Genomic DNA, 18,723 nt, shown 5'->3' on the forward strand with positions numbered 1-18,723 from the left:
CTCTAGAAACACAAACATATGGAGGCTAAAAATTACTAAACAACCACTGGATCACTGAAGATTCAAACAGGAAATCAAAAAATAACTAGAGACAAATAACAAGAAAAAACAACAATCCAAAACCTACTTGATGCAGCAAAAGCAATTCTAAGAGTGAAGTTTATAGCAATACAATATTAACTCTGGAAACAAAGTTCAAATAAACAACCTAATATTACACCTAAAGCAGCAAGAGAAAGAAGAAGAAACAAAACCCAAAATTAGTAGAAGGAAAGAAATCATAAAAATCAGAGCAGAAATAAATGAAATAGAGTTGAAGAAAACAAGATCAATGAAGCTATTAAAAGCTGGTTCTTTGAAAAGATAAGAAATATTGATAAACTTTTAGCTAGACTCATCAGGAAAAAAAAGGAAAGGGCTCAAATCAACAAAATTAGAAATGAAAAAGGACAAGTTACAACAGACACTGCAGAAATACAAAGGATCATAAGAAACTACTACAAGAAAATATACGTGAATAAAATGGTCAATGGTCAACAAATTCTTAGAAAGGTATAACCTTCCAAGACTGGATCAGGAGGGAATAGAAAATATGAACATACCAATCACAGTTACTGAAATGTACAGTAAGATAAAAAGACTCCCCAAAAAAGTCCAGGACCGGATGACTTCACAAGCAAATTCTATCAAACATTTAGAGAAGAGTTAGCATCTATTCTTTTGAAGCTCTCCCCAAAAAACTGCAGAGGAAAGAACACTCCCAAGCTCATTCTATGAGGCCACAATCACCCTGATACCAAAACCAGACAAAGATACCACAAAAAAAAAGAAAATTACAGATCAATATCACTGAAGAACACAGATGCAAAAATCTTCAACAAAATACTAGCAAATCGAATCCAACAACACATTAAAAGGACCATACACCATGATCAAGTGGGATTTATCCCAGGAATGCAAGTCTTCTTCAATATAGGCAAATCAGTTAATGTGACACACCACATTAACAAACTGAAGAATAAAAACCATATGATCATCTCAATAGATGCAGAAAAACGATTATGACAAAATTCAACATCCATTTATGATAAAAACTCTCCAGAAAATGGGCACAGAGGGAACCTACCTCAACATAATAAAGGCCATACATGACACACCCACAGCTAACAGAATTCCCAACTATGAAAAACTGAAAGCATCCCCTCTAAGATCAGGAACAAGACAACGATGTCCACTCCTGCCACTTTTATTAAGCACAGCTTTGGTAGTTCTAGCCATGGCAATCTGAGAGTAAAAAGAAATAAAAGGAATCCAAATTGGAAAAGAAGTAAAACTGTCACTGTTTGCAGATGACAAGATACTATACATAGAAAATCTTAAAGATGCTACCAGAAAACTACTAGAGCTAATCAATGAATTTGGTAGAGTAGCAGGATACAAAATTAATGCACAGGAATCTTTTGCATTCCTATACACTAATGATGAAAAATCTGAAAGAGAAATTAAGGAAACACTCCCATTTACCATTGCAACAAAAAGAATAAAATACCTAGGAATAAACCTACTTAAGGAGACAAAAGACCTGTAGGCAGAAAACTATAAGACACTGATGAAAAAAATTAAAGATGATACAAACATATGGAGAGATATACCATGTTCTTGGATTGGAAGAATCAACATTGTGAAAATGACTATACTACCCAAAGCAATCTACAGATTCTATTGAATCCCTATCAAATTACTAAGGGCATTTTTCACAGAATTAGAACAAAGAATTTACAATTTGTATGGAAATACAAAAGACCCCAAATAGCCAAAACAATGTTGAGAAAGAAAAACAGAGCTGGAGGAATCAGGCTCCCTGACTTCAGACGATACTACAAAGGTACAGTCATCAAAACCATATGGTACTGGCACAAAAATAGAAATACAGATCAATGGAACAGGATAGAAAGTCCAGACATAAAACCATGGTCAACTAATTTATGACAAAGGAGGAAAGAATATACAAAGGAGAAAAGACAGCCTCTTCAATAAGTGGTTCTGGGAGAACTGGACAGCTACATGTAAAAGAATGAAATTAGAACACTCCCTAACACCATACACAAAAATAAACTCAAAATGGATTAAAGACCTAAATGTAAGGCCAGACACTATAAAATTCTTATAGAGGAAAACATAGGCAGAATACTCTCTGACATAAATTGCAGCAATATCTTTTTGGATCCACCTCCTAGAGTAATGAAAATAAAAATAAACAAATGGGACCTAATGAAACTTAAAAGCTTTTGCACAGAAAAGGAAACCTTAAACAAGACTGAAAGACAACCCTCAAAATGCGAGAAAATATTTGCAATGAAGTAACTGACAAGGGATTAATCTCCAAAATATACAAACAGCCCATGCAGTTCAATATCAAAAAAACAAACAACCCAATCAAAAAAATGGGCAGAAGTCCTAAATAGACATTTCTTCAGAGAAGACATACAGATGGCCAAAAATCACATGAAAAGATGCTGCACATCACTAATTATTGGCCAAAAAAACACATGAAAAGATGCTCAGCATCACTAATTATTAGAGAAATACAAATCAAAACTGCAATGAGGCATCACCTCACACTAGTTAGCATGGCCATCATCAAAAATTCTACAAACAGTAAATGCTCGAGAGGATGCAGAGAAAAGGAAACCCTTCTACACTGTTGATGAGCATGTACATTGTTACAACATTATGGAGAACAGTATGGAGGTTCTTTAAAAAACTAAAGGTAGAACTACCATACGATCCAGCAATCCCACTCCTGGGCATATATCCAGAGAAAACCATAATTTGAAAAGATTCATGCACCCCAATGTTCATTGCAGCACTATTTACAATACCCAAGACACTGAAGCAACCTAAATGTTCATTGACAGAGGAGTGGATAAAGAAGATGTGGTACATATGTACAATGGAATATTACTTAACCATAAAAATCAATGAAATAATGTCATTTGCAGCAACATGGATGACCTAAAGATTATGATACTAAGTGAAGTCAGACAGAGAAAGACAAATAACATATGACATCACTTATATGTAGAATTAAAAAAAATGATACGAATGAACTCACAAGACAGAAATAAAGTCACAGATGTAGAAAACAAACTTATGGTTACCAGAGGGTAAGGGAGGAAGGGATAAATTGGGAGACTGGGACTGACATGTACACACTACTAGATACAAAATAGATAACTAATAAGGGCCTACTGTATAGCACAGAGAACTCTACTTAATACTCTGTAATGACCTATATGGGAAAAGAATCTAAAAAAGAATGGATATATGTACACGTATAAATGATTCACTTCGCTGTATACCTGAAACTAACACAACGTTTTAAATCAACTATACTCCAATAAAAATTAAAAATAAAAAGTCAGTGAATATAACCTCTAGGGCAACAGACAGGTAGGCAAGGAGTTTGAATACAGATGCCGGTATGATAGTAGATTAGGTACAGTGAAGATCAGGGAGTTTATTATGTCTACTTGGTTTACCTGTGAGTTAAGAGGAGTGAGAGTAAAAGGAGCATGAGGAGAGAAGAGAGGGGGTTTGAAATGTTCATTTTGGAAAGAGGAAAACAGAATATTGTAGTCACGACCAGTAACACAGTTTTCTTTAACATTACTATGTATTAAATTCAAACAATGTTAATTAATATTTAGAGATTTAAAAGAACAAAAGACATTGTCTTGTTTATGAAAAATTATCAATTTATTTAGAAGTATTTTATTCCTAAAATTAACATTTGATTAGGAGAAGCTAGAGAGGCTCTTCAAGCTATTCTTTAAACTGGACTGAACAAATACCTGAAATAAAAATCAGATTGCACTATCATCTGAGTAGGTAAGTATAAAAAAATTTTCATGAGGTTAAAAAACGAGACATGTGCTAAAATTAAATGGAACTGGTATCACTTTAGCTATATATACAATATATTTATTGATTATCTTAAGTAAAATATTAGAGTATGATTGGAGATTTTAAGTTATGATTAGGAAAGAAAGGATGAGCATCATATCCTTAGGAAGTTTTCTATCAAGTAGGGGAGATATAGTTGTAAAGAAATCATAGCAATTATTGTAAAGAATATGATAAAACTAATAGTTACATGCACAATGTTGAGTGATGGCAACTGTAACAAAGTAACTCTTATTTGGGGCAGCTACCTATTTCAGTCTTACTACAAAGAAGACAAGCACCATGCTTTTCTGTTGATTTTTGATTAATTTATCCATTCAACATATGGATTCAACATTTATTGAGCACCAACTACATACCAGAAATTGTTTTACATGCTGGGGTAAAGCAGTGAATAAGACAGATATCATCCTTGTCCTCAGGTAGTGTACATTCTAGTAGTAGAGAGAGACAATAAACAAACACACAAATCATATCATCTAGAAATAAAAATTATAAAGAAGTTATTAACTGACATACGAAGTTGAAAAGGCCAAGGAACCCATGTGGCGTTTACTAGGAACTAAGAAAATCAGTAGCAAGATGCAAGGAAAAGAGAGAGGAAATAAGATTAAAGACGGGGTGAAATCTGTTGAGTTTTTTGAATGTTGTATAAAATAGTGGATTTTATTCTGATGGCACTGTCAAACTACTAAAGGGTATCAAGCAAGGGAGTGACTTCGATTTTTATTTTAAAATAATTGCTTGGACAGTGGTATAGTATTTGAATCTCAGTAGAGATAGACTAAATTTGAGATAACCTTTTAGGGAAGAAAAGAAGGCAAGACAAAAAGAAAGGGAAAAAAAAGGAAAGAGGATGAGGGAGAAGGGGAAAGAAGAGGAAGGAAGAGAGAGATCGGCAGAAATAATGGCAGAAAAAAAATGAAGAAAAAATTCAGATTTGAAAAGCAAGAAACTATTTTCTGAATGAAATAAAGGGTGTATTCAAGAGATAACAATACAGCATTATTATTTAATCATAGGCCCTATAGCCAGGCTCCCTGCCTCCTAATCCCATCTTGTCTACTCACTTCTTCATGACCTTGGGTAATGTTTTCCTTTGTCTCAGATTATTTGTAAAATGAGGATGACAATAGAACATACCTCATATGATTGTTATTAGAATTGAAATAATTAATACATGTTTTTCTTTGAAAACCTGTACCTGGCACATGATAAGTGATCAATAACTATAAGAAAATTAAAAAGCAGAATCTGTTGGTTTGGGGGATATAAAGAAAATCATAGAATAATGAATAGAAGATAACCTAAAATTTCTTGTTTCATTATTTGGACTGATGATAGCAGCACCAATTTAGAGAGGGAGACAGATTTGAAAGGTAATAATAAAGTCATTGTTTAACACGTTGATTTTGAATTACCTGAGGGACATCTTATTAAGTTTGCTTATTAGGCAATTCGATTTTCAATCAGGAGTTCAATGAGGGGGTCCATATTGAAGACAAATATTTGTGAATCATTTCTGTGTAGGAACAGATGAAGTCATTCATAGCAGATACTATTATCTAGGGAAACTACGTAGATTTGCAGAAGATAAAGGTGTGCCCAATATACACAGAATTAAATGAGAGATTCAAAAAGGCATAGTCAGGTTTGAAGAAGTATGAAAGAAACATGTAAAGATATTAAAGGAATAAAGATTTTCTTGAAAAGAGTTCAATATTATCAAACGCTGCCATAGAAAATAAGACAAGAATATAAAATCTTCTCACTTCTTTCTCAGTCACTACTAGCAGAGTCATGAAAATCTGTATTTCTCCTAATGGTCTGTTCAAGGCCATCTAGGCTTATTCTACCATGCTCCTCAAAATTTGAGAGCCAATTGCTCAAACCCAAAGTCCCTTCCACACATTTAGGTATTTGTTACAGCAGCTCCCCGCTTTCAGAAACCAGAATTTATATTGGTTTCCTATTGCTGCAATATTAATTCCTTACAAATACAATCACTTGGAACAATACAAACGTATTATTTTACAGTTCTGGAAGTCAGAAATCCAAAAGAGTTTCACTGGATTAAAGTTAAGATGTTGATAGGCTTGCATTCATTTGTGAAGGCTGTAGAGAATATTTAATTTTCTTGCCTTAAACAAGCTTCTAGAGATTGCCTGCATTCCTTGGCTTATGGCCTCCCTCCATCTTCAAAGCCAGCTATGGCCACTCAAGTTTTTTTATGATGTCATCTCTCTGGTTCTAATCCTTTTCCCCTCTTCCCTTTAGAGGGTCCTAGTGATTACACTGGCCCCACCCCGATAATTCAGGATAATCTCTTATTTTCAGGTAGCTGACTTGCAAGATTAATTCCCTATTGCCATGTAACATAACATACTGACAAGTTCTAAGGGTTAGGATGTGGACATTTTGGGGGCCATTATTCTACCTACCATAATATCATTCATGACATAGCTGAATGTAGTTCTAGGAATGCAGTTGTGACATAAATCAGACTACACTGTATCCAGGAATGGATGGATGTTCAATAAGGGAAGATAACTTCACTTATAAGAAATATGGTGGGTCTTCTCTGGTGGCGCAGTGGTTGAGAGTCCGCCTGCCAATGCAGGGGACACGGGTTCGTGCCCCATTCCGGGAAGATCCCACTGGGAAAGTAAATCTATACAACCATATTTGTAAATAAGTTGGAACTCTTTCAAACAATTTGGAAAATCAACTTGCTGGACAAATATAGAACCTCTGAAGAACTCTACTCTGAGGTATATTACTAATAGAAATGCATATATATGTCAGCCAAACGCAGGAATGATGGTTTTATCAATCTCATTTGTAATAATCTGGAAGGAATCCAAATGTATATCAAAAGAAGAGAAATTGTTTTACATTCATACCATGGAATACTATACAAAATTAATTACTGCTATACACAACAGCATGAATGAATCTCACAAATATAATATTTTGTGAAAGTAGCTGGATTCAAAATAATGCCTATTTTGTAATTCTATTTATATAGAGCTCTAACACAAAGCAATTGATAATTAAGTCTGGATAGTGACAAAGGAGAGGAATAGTGACTGGGATGGAGTATAAGAGAGCTCCTATGAAGCACTTCTTAGGAAGCTATTTCTAGTATGAAATAGAATAAAATTACAAATTTCTATTTGGCAATATGAGTACACAAGTATATTCACTTTGCTAAAATCTGCCAAGGTATATACTCATGATCTGTACACTTTAAATGTTTTCTACATGAATAAATTAAAAAGTGATATGAAATAGTATAATATGTAAATTCAGAAGTAGTGAGGAGGTAAGACATGTTTGTGCCAGTTTGATGTGAAAATACTCAGGGTATTTGGTAATGGGGATAAATGCAAAGAGCCATTTATTTCCCAAAATTCCTAAATTCAAGATTAAAAAGAATTGGCAATAATCAAAGAACATTTTCCAAGTCAATCTGTAGTTGATTGCTCATATACTATATTGAAATCAGAGAAGATAAATAAGAAAACCAATTTCCTTGGAAAATAAATGTTACTTTAGCCTACAAACTAGTAAAATTTCAACATGGTCATTAGAATTCCAAAGAAGTTTAGATACAACTAAATATAAATTGTCATGTGCACAGATGTTACTATAGTTTACCCTATATTAACTATAATTTTAGCTTGTGATAATTCTCCTCTTCAAGCAAAGGCTATGATCTCAAATGAAATGCCAGATGGCAAAAAGGTATCATACACTCAGGAAACCAAATCCAAAAATTTTGAGGACTGTGTTCAATAGGCCATTGTCATATTTAGCCTCGATTATTTAAATATTGAGCAGGATGTAAAACGCAGACAAGAACTTATTTAAAAATCATCTGACTCTTTATATTATATAATTTCTATACTTGTAATCATTTAAAAAAGTTCTCCAATTGTTTTCCTTTTAATTTACTGTGATTGCCATATAACCGTTCATTTCATCTCTTTCTCCAGTCATAAATGCTGGCATATTCATTGAGCTAAGGTCTGGATCATTTCATAGTATCTATCTTCTGATTTCAAGTGGATCTAGCAAGTATTTGGTTTTAAGTATATTTTGTTAAGGAATTTGGCAACTGAAGAATATCAGAATTTTTCTGTAATGTCTATGGTAAAGCCAGTATTTAGCTCTGCTAAGTAAAAGTAATGAATTAATTTAAAAATTTAAATAAGCCTCCCAATTTGAAATAATAAATCCCTTTTACTTCCTAGCAGGAGGGAACTGACCATTTATAAAGGCTTTGATAACTGAGAACATATATAAATGCAATATGTTCAATTTAAGACTAGAATGCTTATTTTTATTGAAGGTGTATCACAGAAAACCATCCCAAACAACATTTCCTCCTGTGAAGTGAAAATAAAGAAACTCAATCACAAATGTTTTGCTTTAAAAGTTTCTTCTGTAAAAGTAAACATGCAAAGTAATAAAATGGTACTGACCAAAGACCAGTTCATTATTTAGGAAACTATGATTACTATAGACAGAAGCATTATTGTATTTGGAAAAGAACACCATCAGAAAATTTGGGTCCTAATCCTTAACTTATCATTAATTCACTCTGGGACCTTGTACAAGACAGCTAAATTTTTGGCTATTTCCTCCTCTTGTAGGCCTTTGCATTTGATGTTAATAATCTCCATAATCCTATTATATCTAAAATTCCATAAATTAACATAAAAATTCAGGTAAAGTATGCTTTTGTGTATTGTTTTTAAATTTATCATTTATACTATTTATACATTGTAAATAACAAGATCATTGGTTTTTCAAGTGTTTTGGCATCAGATACCGTGTTTCAAATGAAACCTTAGTACAGAGCGAAAAACAAAGAAAATAGGTAAAACACATATTTGAAGAAGTGAAAATATCACATTTGAAAATGAAATTTGTTATAATTGAAGTTAATCAAACTGAAAGCTAATTTGGGTATCACATTTGTGAAATTATTAGAGAGGCTTTCTTTCCTTAATATATGATGGCTAATTTGGTGGTTGGGGATAAGTGAAAGACAAGAAAGGCAAGTATTATTGTTCTCTAGAAATTGTAAAGTGGAAAATAGGTAATAACATGTCATATTCCTGGTTTCCATACCACAATCCTAAAGTCCAAAATATTCATTGTTAGGAGTTATTTAGGACACTAGTCATATTGGATTAGGGACTCATCCTACTCCTTTATGACCCATTTTAACTAATTACCTCTGAAATGACCCTGTTTCCAAGGACTCATCCTACTCCTTTATGGCCCATTTTAACTAATTACCTCTGAAATGACCCTGTTTCCAAATAAGGTCACACTCTAAAATACTGAGGGTTAAGACTTTTTAGCATATGAATTTGAGGGGAGGGGAGGAACAATTCAACCCATAGCACTGGTAGAGTTTCAGCCAGGCATAGCTATGATAGAATTATGAGAGAAGATAACAGAAGAAACTAATGAGTGTTAGAACAAAACAATATTTTCTAAGACATTTATCTTTCTTGTAGTAGTCTTCTTGTTTGCAATTGCAAATCACAAGGATAATGTTCTTGGAGAAATACAGTGTAGTTAGTGATGAGAATAGAAAAAACTAAAAACGGGACTTAGAGAGGAGTGTCTAGTCTAGACTAGAAAAGTGTTCAGCACAATGTAAGAGCGAGTATTACCATTATCTATTATGGCCAGTGAAAGAGAGCTGGACAGAGCAACCACATCATTGAACAAACTCATACCAGAAGGATGTGAGCAGTGAAATCACTACCTCTTGATCATTGGACCACAGTGGAACTCTACAGAAGACTCAGTAACCTGAAATTTATCATTTAGGGAAACAAATCATCAAGGGAAAGTTTGAACTTGAGCACAGATGTCTAACTGGCAAAATGAAAACAGAGGGAATTTAACTCATTATAAGGTACTCAATGAACAAAGATTTGCAGTGACTAAGAGAAAGCAATTCAAATAAAATAGAGAATGTTTCATGGCAAAAGCTGAAAAATACTTTAATATCTGGTCTCTGAGAAAATATTTTAAAAACCTGAGTGTATCACAGAAATTGAGAAAAGGGAAAGTACAGAAAATGTAACCTAATCAGAACTGAGTTTAACAGCTACAAAAATTATGAACCCATTTGTGCCATTTATAATGAGCTCAACAGAAAGATCCATATAATTTAATAGTTGGGATTGCTTATTTAGTTCAGCTTATATTAATTGGTTACACTCACATATCTTTTATATTTCTGAGTCATTTACTATTCATTAATTACTGTATTTAGTTTTTCAATACTTAGTGTTGATTATGTGTCAGTTACTTAAATAAGTGCTGAAATATAAAGATGAATAAAAATTCCTGTCCTCCAAATGTTCGCAGTCTAGTAGAAGAGCGCCAGTCAGGTTTCAGTCTCTAAGTTCTGAGACCAAGGAATAAACAAAGGGTTTCAGGAAACCTAGGAAATAGTAGCTTAAAGAGTAGATCTCATTTAATTTCCCTCTCCTAGGAACAGTATTTTTCAAGCCAAAGCAAGTAGAGACACCTCCTTTAGTTGCTGGAAACCAAATATCTTACAGATGATATACCTGGGCTTACTGATGAGATAGATAGCAAACTAAGATACCTCCTGTGTGTACATCCTGTTGCTATGTCTGACAGTTTATGGGTCACTTAAATAATTTACTTAACCAAGTGTCCAGAAAGGCATATAACCCCAATAAGGAATAGCAATTTACAAAGCACTTAGAACTTACACAGGGTGCATCTTTCCCAGATGATGTGTGACCAATTTTGTTTTCATCACTTACATAGGAAACAATTTATTTGGGCAAATTCATCAAGCAAATATTTGTATGAATCCAGTAATTCTCTAGATAAGCGAAAAACCTGTGCTCCTGTAGACTATAGAAGAGAACATGTAACACTGCCAATTAGATAAACTAAATGTGCTATGACATATTCCTTAAAATTCCATGCTTTCTTTTATAATGAAAATTTAAGAGTGACTATTTCCTTCCTATCACCAGTAAATGGAAATATTTGGGAAGGCTATTAAAGATAATGCAGTAGTAAGAGCTTCTAGAAGCTAAATATTCAAATAGCTTATCAGATATTCTCAACCTAAAAACATCCCTATCTCTGCATAAAATGGAAATGAGAATAATATAATGCAACACAAAGTGTTACTGTGAAAATTAAATGAAATAACATGTATAAAGCTTTTAGAACAGTGCCTGGCACAAAGGAAGTATTACAGAAGTAGTAACTTTTTTATTCTTTAAAGTACTAAGTAAACGATACTATATAATAAAGGACAAAGATGAAAGCCTGATTTCTTCTGAGTATCAACTTCAAAAAATATGCTAAAAGTAGGGACTTCCCTGGCAGTCCAGTGGTTAAGACTCTGCACTTCCACTGCAGGGGGCGGGTTTGATGCCTTATCAGGGAACTAAGATCCCGCATGCAGCACAGCAAAAGAAAAAAAAAAAAAGCTAAAAGTAAGAACCAGGGTAGCATACACGGATTTGGAAACATTACTTTTAATTCAGCTAAGTCGTGCTTCCAAATTAATTTCATTTTGGTCACCAATATTGTTAATTAAGTAAAAAGGCAAATATGGTCACAAATCAACTTAACAGTAGGTCATCAACTTCCTTAAGGCATCTTTTTCTTTAAGCCCTCAGAGTGCGTTAGTCTCCTCAACCGTGACTCCGAGAAAACAACTGCACTTACTTAGGAACACCCTACCGTTTAAATGAATACAAATTGATTTACATATCAAATATCAGAACGAAGGAGGTGAATTGATTGGTTAATTGTTAGGAGTATGGGTTCTATTGTCAAAATGCTTTGATTTAAAATTTGTCTCTGTCTTTTGTTAGTCTTTTAACTTCATCAAATTATTTAACTTCTCTGAAAGCAAGTTTTTACAACAATAAAGAAAATGCTGCAAGTAAAGTAAGGGAAATAACAACACCATGCTTATAGTGTTATGGTAGGAATTGAGAGATGAAATTCAAATTAATTATTACTCACTAAATATTACCATTACTCATTGCTATTGAAAGGTTAAAATAAAGGATAGAAATAATCACTATCTTCATGGAGCTTATAAAAGCATAATAAAAGAAGTGTGTTATTTTTTCTCTCTCATGAATAAAATAGTTAAACCTACATAATTTAGGCAAAGGGCGTAAAAACCTATTATTAATAGGATTCAGAAATTCAAATTTTTTTCTAATCATTAGTTATTAAATATGCAATGAAGACACACATATATACTTCAAAATATGCTGTTATCTGTTTGTCCTTTCCAAAATTTTCAAATATTTTTGTGTCAAGTTAACTTTGAAATATCCATGGGAAATTTTCCTGTATACTGAAGTTAATGTTTTTTGTTATGAAAACCTGAGTTATTTTATTACTGCAGGTCTTCCGGATCTTTGTTTTACATTTCAACTAAAATAGGTATGACAGGATTAATTTATTCTGCTCCCAAATATGAAATGGTAACAAAATTATTTTAAAAAACTTCAAAACTGAAGAAAATTCAAACTAAAAGATGAGAAATATGTAATCTTATACTCAAGATAACAAAGTATGACTGCTTATCACAACTAGAGAGCATTTTTCTTCATGCATTAGTCTAATTTTTTTATCTGGAAATTCAGAAGGAATGAAATTTTATTGTGTGGGTACTATTGCAATACGGTTACTTCATTTCACAGCCTAGCTTTTGAAAGTTCAGACGACTCTGGGTCTTTTAACTTTCTTAAAATTTCTAGTGCATCAAGAACATTAAGCAATTCAGGGCTGTTGGATGCTAGTTTTTTTTTGCTTTTCCCTTCCTGTGAACAGAGGGAACAACACGGTAGAGCACTTGCTTATGATTACTTGAACTTAATGAACACCATCTGCAGGCAGAGAAACCTGAATATTTGCATACATCTGGGCATAAATAACATGTTGCTGCAAAACTGATTAATAATTGCACTTAGCAGGCCACAGTTAGCTATATTTACATCTTGGTGTGGTGGGAAAGTAGAAGATGAATATTTATCATTGCTCTCTTACCTTAATTTGAACAGGCTGTTAACCAGTGTAGTAACCTGTGTGAACAGTATTTCGGAAAAGTTTAATTTAAAAATGGATGCTTTCCTTCTTTTCATTCTCTGTGGTAGAGGGTACATAAGCACACTAGATGATTTATTCTTAAAATGCTTAACGCTGTTTTTATTTATATATTTGATAAAAAGAAAATAAACTCTTTTTATGGTAAAAGGAGTCAATGTCTTTCCTATTAAGATTTATACATCGGGCTTCCCTGGTGGCGCAGTGGTTGGGGGTCTGCCTGCCAATGCCGGGGACACGGGTTCGTGCCCCGGTCTGGGAAGATCCCACATGCCACGGAGCGGCTGGGCCTGTGAGCCATGGCCGCTGAGCCTGCGCTCTAGAGCCTGTCCTCCGCAACGGGAGAGGCCACAACAGTGAGAGGCCCGCGTACCGCCAAAAAAAAAAAAAAAAAAAAAGATTTATACAACCGTAAGAATATTGTCAATCGTAAGTTTTCAGAAATACAAGTGTATATTACTTTCTGTAATTCTATACCAAAGTGTGGATACTTTGCTTTAAATAATGTATCCACAACAGAGTCATCATGTGAAAACTTTTGATTCAACACATCTGGCAAAATAGAGAAATGATAAGATGGTTCTTTTTAAAGTAGTATAGGTGGAATTTTAAGGGCAATTTAAGACACACATTCACTAATCTTTTTCTAAAAAGAATAACTGGAATCAATACAATAACATTTTTTTTCCTTACCAACTATGAAGTCTTATATTTTCCCTTTCTCCCTCTCTTCCTCACTTTCTTAATCACGTATACATGCACATGTGTGCATGCACAACTCACAACTCAAACCCTAAACTGTATAACGTTAGCATAAATAACAAGATAGTGGATAAGAAAAAAAGCTTTGAACAAATTTTTTCTATTAATAATACCACACTTTTTCTCTATCCATATTTTTATAGTATAATTAGAACAGCACTTAGTAAGGACACATTATATATAAACAGTCATGTTTTACATGTACTACCAGTACATCTCAAAATTTAACATACATACAAATCACCTAGGGATTGTGTAAAAATGGAGATTCTGATTCAGTAGGTCTGTAGGGAGCTCCTTGCTAACACACTCCCAGTGTGTGTTTCAGATGTGTGGTCTAAGGACTGTGTTAGAATAGGAAAATTCAAAACCATTTATTCCTCCCAATATCCCTCAAGGTAGGTATGACTAACATTTCCATCTTACAGGAACCTCAAACACAGACAATTTAAGCAGTTTTCCCAGCGAAACAAGAAAAATTAAAAATTAGCAAGGGATGTAATGTGTGTTCACATCCAGGAAGTTCGTCTCCAGGCCCCCACACTTTTCAGCCCAACCCTATACTGTCTGGGCGTTAATGAAGACTAAGTATCAGAATGTGTACTCACAAGGTAAGGCAAAGAGAATCTGGCACAGAGGAGCAAAAGGGAAGAGACAGACATGAGCTAGAGAGGATGGAGAAATGAGGGGAACAGAAAAGGGAAAACAAAGACCAAGTTTATAATGAAAACATATGCACTGATTTTTTCCTTTCCATTGTAAGAAACTGAAATCTATAATAAAGTCACCTGATAATTACATGCAGAAACATTTGCTTGATAATCCCTGAAAAACAATAACTAGTAATGGTATTGGTCCATTTCATCCAGGTTATCAAATTTGTGGGCATAGAGTTGTTCATAAATTCATTTATTACCCTTTTAATTTCCATAAGATCTACAGTGTTGTCCCCCTTCTTATTTCTGATATTAGTAATTTCTTTTCTTTTTTTCTTTGGTTTGAGACTCATTTATTTTACTGATCTTCTCAAAGAACAATCTCTTTGTTTCATTGATTTTCTCTATTTTCTGCTTTCAAATTCATTGATTTCTCCTCTAATTATTATTATTTTAATCTTCCTACTTGGGATTTAATTTGCTCTTTTTTCCCCCCTAGTTTCCTAAGGTGTAAACTTAGATGACTGAATTTAGATTTTTCTTTTCTAACATAAGCATTCAATGTTATACATTTCCCTCTAAGCACCGCTTTTGCTGCACCCCACAAATTTTGATTACTTGTATTTTTATTTTATCTCAAACTATTTTACAATTTTCCTTGAGATTTCTAAGACCCATGTGTTATTTAGAAGTATGTGTAACCTCCATATATTTGGAATTTTCCAGTTTCTTTTTTCTTATTGATTTCTAGCTCAATTCCATTGTGATCTAAGAACTGACACTGTATGAGTTCTATTTCTTCTTCAAGTGTGTTTTATGGCCCAGAATGTGTTCTATCTTGGTTAATGTTCCATGAAAGCTTGAGACGAATGTGTTTTCTGCTGTTGTTGGATGAAACAGTCTATAGATGTTAATTATATACAGTTGATTGATGGTGTTATTGAGTTCAACTATGTTCTTACTGATTTTCTGCCTGCTGGATCTATTCATTTCTGAGAGAGGAGTGTTGAAGTCTCCAGCTATGAAAGTGGATTCTTATTTTTCTCCTTGAAATTCTATCAGTATTTCTCCCAGGTAGTCTGATGCTCTGTTGTCAGACACACATAAGTTAAGAATTGTTATGTCTTTTTTGGAGAATTGATCTGTTTGTTATTATGTAATACCTTTCTTTCTTTGATAACTTTCTTTACTTTGAAGTCAGCTCTGCCTGAAAATAATATAGCCACTCCTGTTTTTATTTTTGACTAGTGTTAGCATAGTACATTTTTCTCCAACCATTTACTTTTAATTCATATGTATCTTCATATTCAAAGTGGGTTTCTTTCAGACAGCATATAGTAGGGTATTTGTTTTTGATCCATTCTGACAATCTTTGTCTTTCCATTGGTACATTTACATCACTGCATTAAAAGCAGTTATTGAGGTGGTTGGATTAATTTAACATATTCATTACTGTTGTCTATTTGTTGCCCTTATTCTTTTTCCTATTTTTGTCTTTCACTATGTTTTCTTCCTTTTGCGGTTTGAATTGAGAATTCTGATGATTACATTTTTCTCTCATTTCTTAGCATATCAGTTATACTTAAAAAAATTTTTTAGTGGTTGCTCTAGAATTTGCAATATATATTTGCAGCTAATTCAAGTACACTTTTTGTTTTTGTTTGTTTGTTTTGCGGTACGCGGGCCTCTCACTGTTGTGGCCTGTCCCGTTGCGGAGCACAGGCTCCGGACGCACAGGCTCAGCGGCCATGGCTCACGGGCCCAGCCACTCCACGGCATATGGGATCTTCCCGGACCAGGGCACAAACCCATGTTCCCTGCATCGGCAGACGGACTCTCAACAACTGCGCCACCAGGGAAGCCCTCAAGTACACTTTTAAACAACACTATACCACTTCATGGATAGTATGAGTAATTTATAATAACAAAATAATCCTAATTCCTTCCTCCCACTTCTTGTATCATTGCTGTCATTCACTTTACTTATATATAAACCTACATAAGTATATATATACATATATATACACACATACACATAAACGTATACAAACAAGATATATACCTAAAGCTACATAATTGAACAAACTTTTCTGTTAGGTCAGTTAGTAGTAAGAAAAATAAGTTTTTATTTTACTTTTCTACTTATTCCTTCTTCAATGCTCTTCCTTTGTTTACTTAGATCCATGTTTCTGATATATATTATTTTCCTTCACTCTAAAGAACTTATTTTAACATTTCTTGCAAGACAAGTCTACTGGCAACATATTCCCTCAATTTTTATTTGCTGAGAAAGTCTTTATTTCTTCGGCACTGTTGAAGGATAATTTTGCAGTGTACAGAATTCTAGGTTGGTGGGGTTTTTTTCTCTCAACATTTTAAATATTTCACTCCACTCCCTTCTTGCAAGGAGAAGGTAGAGGTCTTATCTTTTTTCCTCTATAGGCAAAGGTATTTTTACCTTCTGGCTTCCTTTAGGATTTTTTCTTTAATTTGATTTTCTGTAGTTTGAAGATGATATTCCTCAGGCCTAAGTGCAGGGGTTTTTGGGGGGGTGGGGGAGGGCAGGGTATTTATCCTGCTTGATGTTCTCTGAGCTTTGTGGATCTGTGGTTAGTGTTTGACTATAATTTGGGGAAATTCTTAGTCATTATAGTTTCAAATATTTCTGTTCTTTCCTTCTGGTATTCCCATTATGTGTATGTTACTTTTTTTTTTTTTTTGTAGTTACTCCACAGTCCTTGGATACTCTGTTCTGATTTTTCTCAGTCTTTGCTCTCTTTTCTTTTCAGTCTGAGGATTTCATTGATATCCTCTATATCATAAACTCTTTCTTCATCCAATGTCCAGTCACTAACGTGCTCAGTAAAGGCATTCTTCATTTGTTAAGTTTTAAATTTCTAGCATTTCTTTTTGTTTCTTTCTTAGGATTTTCATCTCTCTGCTTATATTGCTCATCTCTTCTTGCCTGCTATCTACTTGATCCAAGAGCCCTTAGTGTGTTAATCATAGTAGTTTTAAATTCTTGGTCTGAAAAATCCAACATTCCTACCATGTCTCTTTCTGATGCTTGCTCTGTGTCTCTAAATTGTGTTTTTTGCCTTTTGGTACACCTTGTAAATTTTTCTTGATAGGTGAAAATGATGTACTGGGTAAAAGGAGCTGCCATAAATATGCCCTTAGCAGGACTTTCCTGGCAGTTCAGTGGTTAGGATTCTGCACTTTAACTGCTGAAGGCCCAGGTACAATCCCTGGTTGGGGAACTAGGAACCCACAAGCTGCAAGGTGCAGCCCCCCCCCCCAAAAAAAAAGCCCTTAGTAATGTGGTAGTGAGGTGTGGGGGGAAGAAGGTGTTCTAGAGTCCTTGATTAGATCTTAGTCTTTCACTGAGCCTGTGTGTCTAATTATGAACTTCAAAAGCATTTCTCAGTTTTTTCTCCCCCCTTAGGTAGGTAGCATGGCTGGAGTTGGGTATTCCTCTTCTTCAGATCAGTTAGGCTCTGATAATACCCCAGCAGGTTAGGCTCTGGTTTCTCTTAACGCAAGCCTTGTTAAAAAGAACAGAGTGCTCTGGCATATTTCAAAATGTTTTGCTTTTTTTTTCATTTCTCCCTTCCAGAAGGCTGAGGGCATTTTTCTCTCATATTTACTATGGGAATCTGGTAAAGCTCCTGAAGGTGGATCTCAGTATATTGTGGACCCTCTATGAGTGGGTCCCCCGTAGTTTTAAACTCTCACTGCTGTCTGCACTGAGCCTCTAGCAATTTGTCACTTACAGTTCAGGTTTTCCTACTCCCGCACTAGTTCCCTAGGGCATTTCCAACCATGAGGCTCTGCTCTGGTAAGACAGACTGCCTGTACAATCTTGGGGGCAGTGGCTTGCCCTGTAAACTCACTTCTCTTATGGCTGTAAGCAGAGTTGTGGAGTTTTCAGCCTGTTCATCTTTTTACTGATTAGGACAGAGTGGCAACTTCCAAGTTCCTTGGAACCAGGAACTAGGAGTCCCTATTCACTCTTTCAAATAGTTACAGTATTTTGTTTTAAAACTCAGCTTAATAGTAGTTAGCTTAATGAAAACTCAATATAAGAAATAACTTCAAATGGAGCTATACAAGGAGGGCAGGCCATTCTATGTAAGTAATGGTTTGTAGCTCTAGAATTTCTCAAGCAAAAAATTAACTACCTATCAAT

The sequence above is a fragment of the Delphinus delphis genome, chromosome 11 (assembly GCF_949987515.2).
Source record: "Delphinus delphis chromosome 11, mDelDel1.2, whole genome shotgun sequence".
Classification (NCBI taxonomy): Eukaryota; Metazoa; Chordata; class Mammalia; order Artiodactyla; family Delphinidae; genus Delphinus; species Delphinus delphis.